We start from the raw sequence: 7977 nt of genomic DNA, 5'->3' as shown, positions 1-7977 counted from the left end.
CAGCCAGGCCGTAGGGCGAGGTGTACGGGCACCTACAGCAGCAGCAGCAGTTTTATGGGGCGCCTGCGGTGCTCCCGACTACGAACAAGAAACGCATTCGGCGAGCGCCAGACAAGAGGGAGGAAACCAAACTACTTGTGAAGGAGCGGGCCCGGGGGGCAGCGGTGGCTGGCGAGCTCTGCCGTATCTCACAGACGGGGTTTTGGCAGGGCGCTCAGCTGCGCGGCCGTCGCAGTGGCTCCCCAGCCCGGTCCGACCCAGCGGGCCGGCACGCTGTGGGGGAGCGGGCCGACGGCGCCGCCCGCCACTGCCCGGGGCAGTACCGCGAGGGCCCCTCACTGCCCCGCGGCCAGCTCCGGTCCTCGCGGGAAGATGGACCCGAGGGCGCCCAGGAGGGGTGGAGACACGCCGCGCAATTGGCCGCCACCCGCGGTTTGATACCGAAAGCCGCACCCGGGTTGGCGGCCGGCGCCGAGGGGGCGGGTCGGGTCCCGAGGGCGAAGCGATTGCCTAGGTAACACCGGCACCCCCTCCGTGCCCGCCAAGGAGGCGGCAGCGCGGCCGAGGCCGGTGGCGGCTGAAGGAGCAGGCTCCCTGCTAGCGGCAGCGCCGCCACGCTGGCTGGGAGGCGGCGCGGGGCACGGCGGCGGCCGCTGCCCGGACAGGTGGGTGTGCGCGGAGCGGGAAGTCGGGCGGCCCGAGCCAGCAGCGCTGCCGGAGGCTGTGCCGTGCTGTGAGCCACACGGGACGGCTCGGTGCCTCGCCGGCGGGCAGGTCTGCGTAGCAGTGATGGTGGGGGTGCGGCAGGGCTTCCCCTGGGCCGCCACCGCTGGCGCGTTTCGGTGCCTTCCCACCCCGCGGCGCCGAGCTCTGCAGAAAGCAAGCGCTTCTCTGCAGCTCGTTGCGACACGGCAGTTGCTCAACCGCGCGGGAGGCTCTGTCCCCTTCCCGGCTCAGGGGGAGGTTTCGGCAGGCAGCAGCCGTTTCCCTGGGTCGCGGTGGGGCTCGGCAGGGCCGGCTCGGCCTTTGCCCGCTGCCCCGCCGCGGTAACGGCTGCCGCAACAAGTGTATGCGCACCACGCTCCCTCAGGCCGTGCGCAGCGGCCCGGGACAGCGCTGGGTCCGGGGCGGTCTCCAGCCTCCTCCGCGTTCCCCGGTCATAGCGCGGTGAGGAGCGGTGGAGGCTGCGCGGCCCGCCCGCCTCGGGGACTCCGGGCAGCTCCCAGATGTGCAGCTTCTCTGTGGAGGCTTGCCGAGCGCGCTGGGGCTTTGCTTCGTGCCTCCTGCGTTTTGGACGAAGTTTTCACCCTTAGTGCTTACTTTGTGATCATCTGAGGCTCCTGGCTGTTCGCTTCGAACTTTCCAAGCGCCGTTTCCTTCAGGGGCACAGGGGTTTGTGGAAAGCAGCGTTCGTGAGCTTCCAGCCAGATACTGCCTCTCTGCAGCCCTGAGCGGGGAGCACACAGGATGATGGCTTTTGCAGCACGCCGCATACTTTAACAGACAACTAACCTCTTCCACAGATGAGGACCTGTTTCTGTGTGAAGGAGAATAAATCTTCATTAGTCCCAAAGAGTTCCCGCAAAGAGAAACGGAAACCTTACATGCCAGAATCGTTGGTTTGTCTAGATTCAACACATGAGTGCTTGCAGGCTGATGCTGGATGCCATCCAAAATCAAGAAGGCTTAGGGTTTTTTTTTCCAGACGCTACAGACTTTTCTTGTCACCAGATATGTTGATGAGTTTTGTTCATTTGGAATTGACAACTGCAGCCAAAGTAAATGTTATGTACTCTGAAAGGCAACGCTGCTGTCGCACTGTTGATGTTGAACTTTGTTCATGCTTAGGAAGTTCATGAACCTGGACACCTTTAGAAACTCCAGACAGACATTATTTTGTGTTTTCAGGACTGTAGTTTAGGATTCCAAGGTATGTGAATATGTGAAGGATGCCACAGAAATTTGATTGGCCTGTGATTTACCTTGTTAGCTAGGGACTCCAGCTGTAGGTCTTCAAAGGTTACTTAGAAGGGGAAATAAAACTGTAGTACACTTGCTTTTAGGGAATTGCTTGTAAAGACATAATGAGTATTCATACTGTCAAAGGGCTGTGAAGTCTAGTGGAATGCATTCATGTAGCTGGAGAATCAATCACCAGGTCACTTGGAAGCTTCCATCTAGGAGCTTCAGCTCAGACTGATGATGGTTTTCCAGGTTTCTGAAATTTCATGCGAGCAAGCAAGTGCTTTTCAGAAGAGTGAGAGGGAAGAAGGTTACTGAACCAAAAATATTTAGTAACTTTTTTTCCCCCTTCCTTTTAAAGTAGACTGTCAGTGATACCAGGAACATCAAGAGCGTTTCGTTGTAGGTTGAATGGGAACATGTCTGGGTGGGGTTTCAGCCTGTAATTAAATGTTCTTTAAAAGGAACTTCCTCCATATGTGCACTGTCTTAAAAGATTTTTTTAAAGGTCTATTTAAATATCTGGTTTTCTTGAATAAAAATCCCTTCCGCTAAGTCGGGTTTCACTTCCTTGGAATATCTGATGTCATAAGTTCGTTAGTTCTCCAATTGTCTGTAGGCTTTTGGCAGAACTCCAAATTCTAGTGTAGGAAAGCCTCTTAAAACCCCTTTCTTTGGTTCTTGTGATACACTAAAGAGAGAATGTATCCTGCCTCTTCTCCCTGATTTCATTATTGCACTACTCTTCCTTTCTTACAAGTGGAGGGTAGAGTCAGTCTGTAGGCTTGTGAAGTGTCGCACACTTTAAAACAACTTTGCGTAGGTCTGCAAATGTGAATTTGTAGCCCAAAATCCAGCAGAAGCCCAAGCTGTCAGAATGCCCTATGTGTACAGAGGTTGCAGGAAAAATAGTAGCTGCTGTTATTTAGACGTTGGGTGGAAATGCACCGCTGGGTTTTGCATGTGTAGCCAGAGAGCTGGTGTTGAGTTTCAGTGACCAGGGACACAGTGTTAAGTAGCTTAAGTGCTTTTCCATAGATCTAGAGATACATAGGGAAGCTTTGCCTTTGGTTCTCGAAGAGTTGCCACCAGTTAACTTATCTGAAAATAAATATATGGCTTCTTGGGCTGTGGAATGTGGCTTTGTATTGTATACAAAGTCCATGGGGCTGTTTCGGTTTGAGGTGGACTTTTTTGACTGGTCACACTTGGTAGCAGCAGACCATTCAGTTCTGAAGTTAACCCTTTCTTGCAGCCAGTAGTTGTTGTGAAAGTAGCCCAGGAGAGAGAAAGATCTGAAATAAGCATCACTTGTGCAGTTGCACAGAAAAGCTTCCTTGCTTGGGTTTTGTTAGTAGATGTGTTTGTACTTGAACTGATGCTCTTGGAGCATTGACACTCTTGCTGTTACATGCATCTCAAATCTCAATTTGTTTGCCTCTGAGTATGAGGACTTTGAGCTAAAGAAATTCAGTGTCACTGCCCGAGTGCATTAAACAATCTGTTTTGTGGCGGTGCTGGTAGTCTTCACAATCACTCACAATGTGAAGGTCTCAGTGTGCTTCGCTTTGATAACTAAATCAGATCTGGTGGTAAAATTCATCCTGCATTAGAAATGTAGATTTTAAAATGACTTCTTAGAAATCACAGCAGTGTTATGGTCTTGATGTAACAGCTGGTCACAGAGGTGGTAGCTTTTCAAAAATCACAAATTGGAGGTTCATCAGGGTTCAGGTTGCCTGTATTTGTGTGATGCCTGAAGTACCAGTTAGCTGATGTGCAAGTGACCAGCCTCTTTCACGATCTGTCAGAGTTATGTGGGTGCACCTTTATGTTTTGATACAAATAGAGTCAGGAATGTGGTTTTATTTACATGTATTAGAGTTGCAGAGTGAGGCCCTTGTTTGAAAATGCTTGTGGATATGCAGCTACCAAAGTAATTAAATTCACATACTGGCTTCAGAAGATTAAAGAAACAAATAGTGATACAGATGTGTCAAGAAAAGCTTCCTTTCAGAAGTAGGATTGGAGCAATTATACTGTCTCCCACTGCTTTATTTTTTTGGTGTATGTGTGCATTGTATGTTTGGTTTGGTTTGGGCAGTTTTAGGTAGCCAAAGTTTAATTGCCAGTGTATTACAGACTACAGCCTTCTGTAAATGAGGTTGTACGCAAATAGCAGGCCCAGACTGTCCTCAGGTACTGGCTTTAGTTTGCACCTTCCATTTCATGGCTTTGGCTATTGGCCGGGGGGGGAGAAATGCCCCAGATCTTACTCAGTTGCATTAAAGAGAAGGAAGGGCTCAGCCATGAGAACTTCTATTATTCATTTTCTTACCTTAGATATACTTGACTTAAAATTATGAATTAACAGAACTTGGGAATAATTTTGTTTATTTGGAGCTAAATCTACATATGTAGAACATCTTCCTCCCTTTACTTTAAAGGGAGCTTAAGAATTATGAGTAAGTTTTATCGTGGTACACAGTAGACATAACATCCATTTACTATTCATAGCTTGGTTTTGTTTAAACATTGCCAAGCTTGAGTGTTAAGTAGTGTTTCATTCAATTGTCACTATGGAACTGAACTGCAAAGGGTGCTCTTCTCTTTCCAGAATGTCTCACTATTATTTGCAGTAGTTATTCTGACTTCTAGAATAGCTTTGTGAATTCTGCGTCAAAATGCCTTCAAGGAACTCTCTTAAAGATAGCAGTGTCTGATTTCGTGTTTCCCTGGCTTGACTGTACATTGCTGTGATGCTGAACAATTTTACTTCCCATATGAACTTGGTACAGATTTTTTTTAAGTACTTCACTTTTTTTTTTTTTTTTGACAGAAGATATGAGCAAGTGAGGTGTAGTTGGGGCAGAGGTGGAGTGAGTTTACCTGATGGGATAGCTCAACCTCTAAAAATAAAGTACTTTTATGAGATCATGAAGGATTGGGAGTATTGCAAATTAAATAGCTGAGTACCTTTTTTATTATTATTTCTTCCTTTTTCCCCCATAAACTGTAATTTAAGGGGAAAGATACATTCTGTAATGGAAAAAAAGTCTTTATGAGTTTAATGTTTGTGCCTGTATGTGATGGTATCTTTCTCCTTTCCACAAGTTTACTCACAGGAAGGGAGGAGATGACGACCCCGTGACTGTTAGTTTTTATGAGACTCAAGTAATCAGTGTGTTCTCATTGCTGGATTTTGTAATTCACTTGTGGGGTCTACCAAAGGTTTGGCTGAAGAGTCTAAACTTCTCACTATCTTCTTCCGAGTCTTTTGTTTCCAGATTTGTTGTATCCAGAGCAGAAAGCAAAAGCTTTGCTCATGTGGTGGTTTGGAATTGATGCACGTTTTAAAGTGATGTCGACTCTGTTAGGAGCCTGCGCTGTTTGCTCTGCTTTGGGTCATTCCTGTCCTCCCCTTGTCCTCGGGCATCAAATATCCACTGGACCAAAAAAAAGCTAGGAGGAGATTCAAAGATGAGTTAGGTCATTTAAGTCGGGAGTTTGCATCCACTGACAGCACAGACACAGTGAGTAGTTGGGGCAGTAGTTTTGTGGAAGCATGGGAGTGTTTGTGGTTTGTGTTGTCAGTTAGTAAGAATTAATGAGAACGTTGGTGTGTCTGCTTTTCTGATATTGTTCTGAAGCATCAGCTGATTTCCAGTGTTTCTGAAAGTCCTTTGTTGTCTGAATCCACAGAATGTATCTTTAACCAAGCAACAAAATACTTTAAAGCTAAGCAGAGTGATAGGCTGTTCAGGAAGGTCTCTGCGTGGAGCGCGCAGTAGCTGGTGTTCCGTAGCCTTGGCGTGGTTGTGAGAGGGCCACAGACCTGCTGTCAGCTGGCTTCGTGACAGCTCCAGCATGGACAGCTTGTGCTTCTGTGCAGCCAGGGAGTACTAGAAGCAGGTTAAAAATCAGAGCAGGTAGCTGACTGAGGGGATATTATAAAAAGTCTCTAGGAAATGGACTAGCCAGGTCCTTGTGCCAGCTGCTGAGCGATGCCTTTTTCACCTTTTCCAATAAGGTGTTTGAGTGGTGTGTTTTGCTACTGCTGCATCATTTCATTTTCTGAGGAGGAAAGGTGATATTTTGGTATGTTATTTTCAGTTTAAAATGTAGTGTTCATAAGGATAGAACATTAACAACAGAATATAAAGTGTGCCTGACTAAGAAAACTCCTTACATTTGTGTCACTGCAAACAGCACCCTCCAAAGTACCTATTTCAAGTACTGCAGCAGGCTATTTTCTCATCAGAGGTAGGAGCATTGCTATTTATTTGCTGTTGTGCCCTCCATGAGGTTGTAGGTTAGCCTTTGGTTTGTTTGTACACACACGTGGGTACAGCCACATCTGCACCCAGAGGAGAACCAGCTGAACAAAGGTGAATGTCCATAGAATCTCAAGGCTAAGGACAAAGCTGGTGTGGTAGAAAGAAGCACATAAACATTTTATTGGGCACTGTATCCCCCTCACACCACAAATTCTTCTGGTTTTGAGGAGCTCTTTGGTTCTTATGCCTGTGCTTTTCCCCACTTCATCTGCCTTTCAGTATGCCTGGGTTGATTTTTTTTCTTTCTTATGATCTGTCATTACATTTGAATTACACACTTGGATTGTCCCTTCTCCCTGTGTTCCCCATTGTTTCCATCCCAACACCCAAACAAAGTAAGGATGTGTGTATTTTAACCATGTATGAGTCTGCACTCTGTTAAATGTCTTTTTTGACTACTGACCCTTGGAAGCATAGGCTGGTGTTTCTTAGTGCCACACAGGGTTCTGTCCTGAGGAGGGGCATCACGAATAAGTTATGCTTAACAAAATATCCTCTAAAACGGAATCTGCAGGAGAAAGGACTCTGGAGACAGCTGTGGGGAGGAAGGTCCAGGCTAGGAAATGAGAGTACTGCTATATAAGGGCTCAGCAGTCTGGAGCAGAGGTGCACCAGGCAGATGGGGAGACACGATGCTGGAAGGCCTGCACCCAGATCCTCTGGTGTGTCTCAATGCCTGGAAGTGCCTGGCAAGATTCTTTGCTCTCTGATGGTGTTAGGATGTTGGGGGGTTGTTTTTTTCAGGTCTCTTTTGACCCTCAATGAGTGGTGCAGGGGAGGCAAGGCCTTTGAGACTCCATTGTGTGTGGCATTCTGAAAATCCTGTGCCTTGGAATATTTGTGTTTCTGGCCTTGCGTGCAGAGTGCCTTCCTTTTGTTTCAGCTGATAGAGAGGAAGACTTCTGAATTTGCTGTTCGGTTATCTTTACTATGCCCTGCCAAGGATGTGATTCCAGACCTCAGTGACACTGTTTAAGGACAATTATTGCAGTCATAGGCGAGGATTCCCTAGACAGAGAAGAGTCAGGACTTGGCGTACAGACAGCAGTAAAGCAGAGATAGTGCCTCTGTGTGTGTGCAGTCAGGATAGGGGTATGGAACAGGCAAATGCCAGTGACACAGAGGAGAAGGTATGAGGCTGGTACTGATTCATGGAAATCTGCGGGAAGAAAAGACCCAATAATGACCCCAAATGTAGCAGGAAATAACTTTTGAAGTGTAGGCTTACAAGGAGATTGTAGCAAGGTAGGGGTCAGTCTCTTCTCCTCTCTAGTGAGCGGCAGGACATGAGGAAGCTGATCCCGGCTGTGCCATTTAGGGTTGGGCATTAGGAAGAATCTCTTTCCTGAGAGGATTGTCAAGGCCTGAGCCAGGCTGCCCAGGAAAGTGGAGGATTCACCATCCCTGGAGGACTTTAAAAGCACTGTGGAAGTGATGCTGAGGGACATGGTTCAGCAGTGACCTGGAAGGGCTGGGTTAATGGTTGGACTCAATGATCATAAAGGTCTTTTCCAACCAAAACAATTCTGTGATTTTAGTTTTCCAGTTTTCTTATATCAGGTTTGAATGGAAGTTTCATGTGTGCACCTTGGCACTAGGATTGAAGCCATGTCAGGCAGTGAAGAAGTCCTTTTCTATTTTATTAAAAGTAAGAAATGCCTTCCCATATACTGTAACA

The 7977-nt window shown here is 47.4% G+C and overlaps 1 protein-coding gene across 2 annotated transcripts in view; it reads left to right on the top strand.

The window, feature by feature from the left end:
- Positions 1 to 299: 299 nt before the first annotated feature.
- PIK3CB (phosphatidylinositol-4,5-bisphosphate 3-kinase catalytic subunit beta) overlaps positions 300 to 7977 on the top strand; it is an 86005-nt gene continuing 78327 nt past the window's right edge. Inside the window, exon 1 of one of the 2 annotated variants that reach the window (XM_064165432.1) lies at positions 300 to 665. The gene's annotated coding sequence lies outside the window, so the exon portion shown is untranslated. The remainder of the gene's footprint in view (positions 666 to 7977) is intronic. The other variant, XM_064165431.1, reaches the window with a different exon arrangement.

This window comes from Pogoniulus pusillus, chromosome 26, assembly GCF_015220805.1.
Source record: "Pogoniulus pusillus isolate bPogPus1 chromosome 26, bPogPus1.pri, whole genome shotgun sequence".
NCBI lineage: Eukaryota > Metazoa > Chordata > Aves > Piciformes > Lybiidae > Pogoniulus > Pogoniulus pusillus.
Note: the sequence above shows the minus strand (reverse complement) of the source record. Positions and strands in the feature narration are given on the sequence as shown.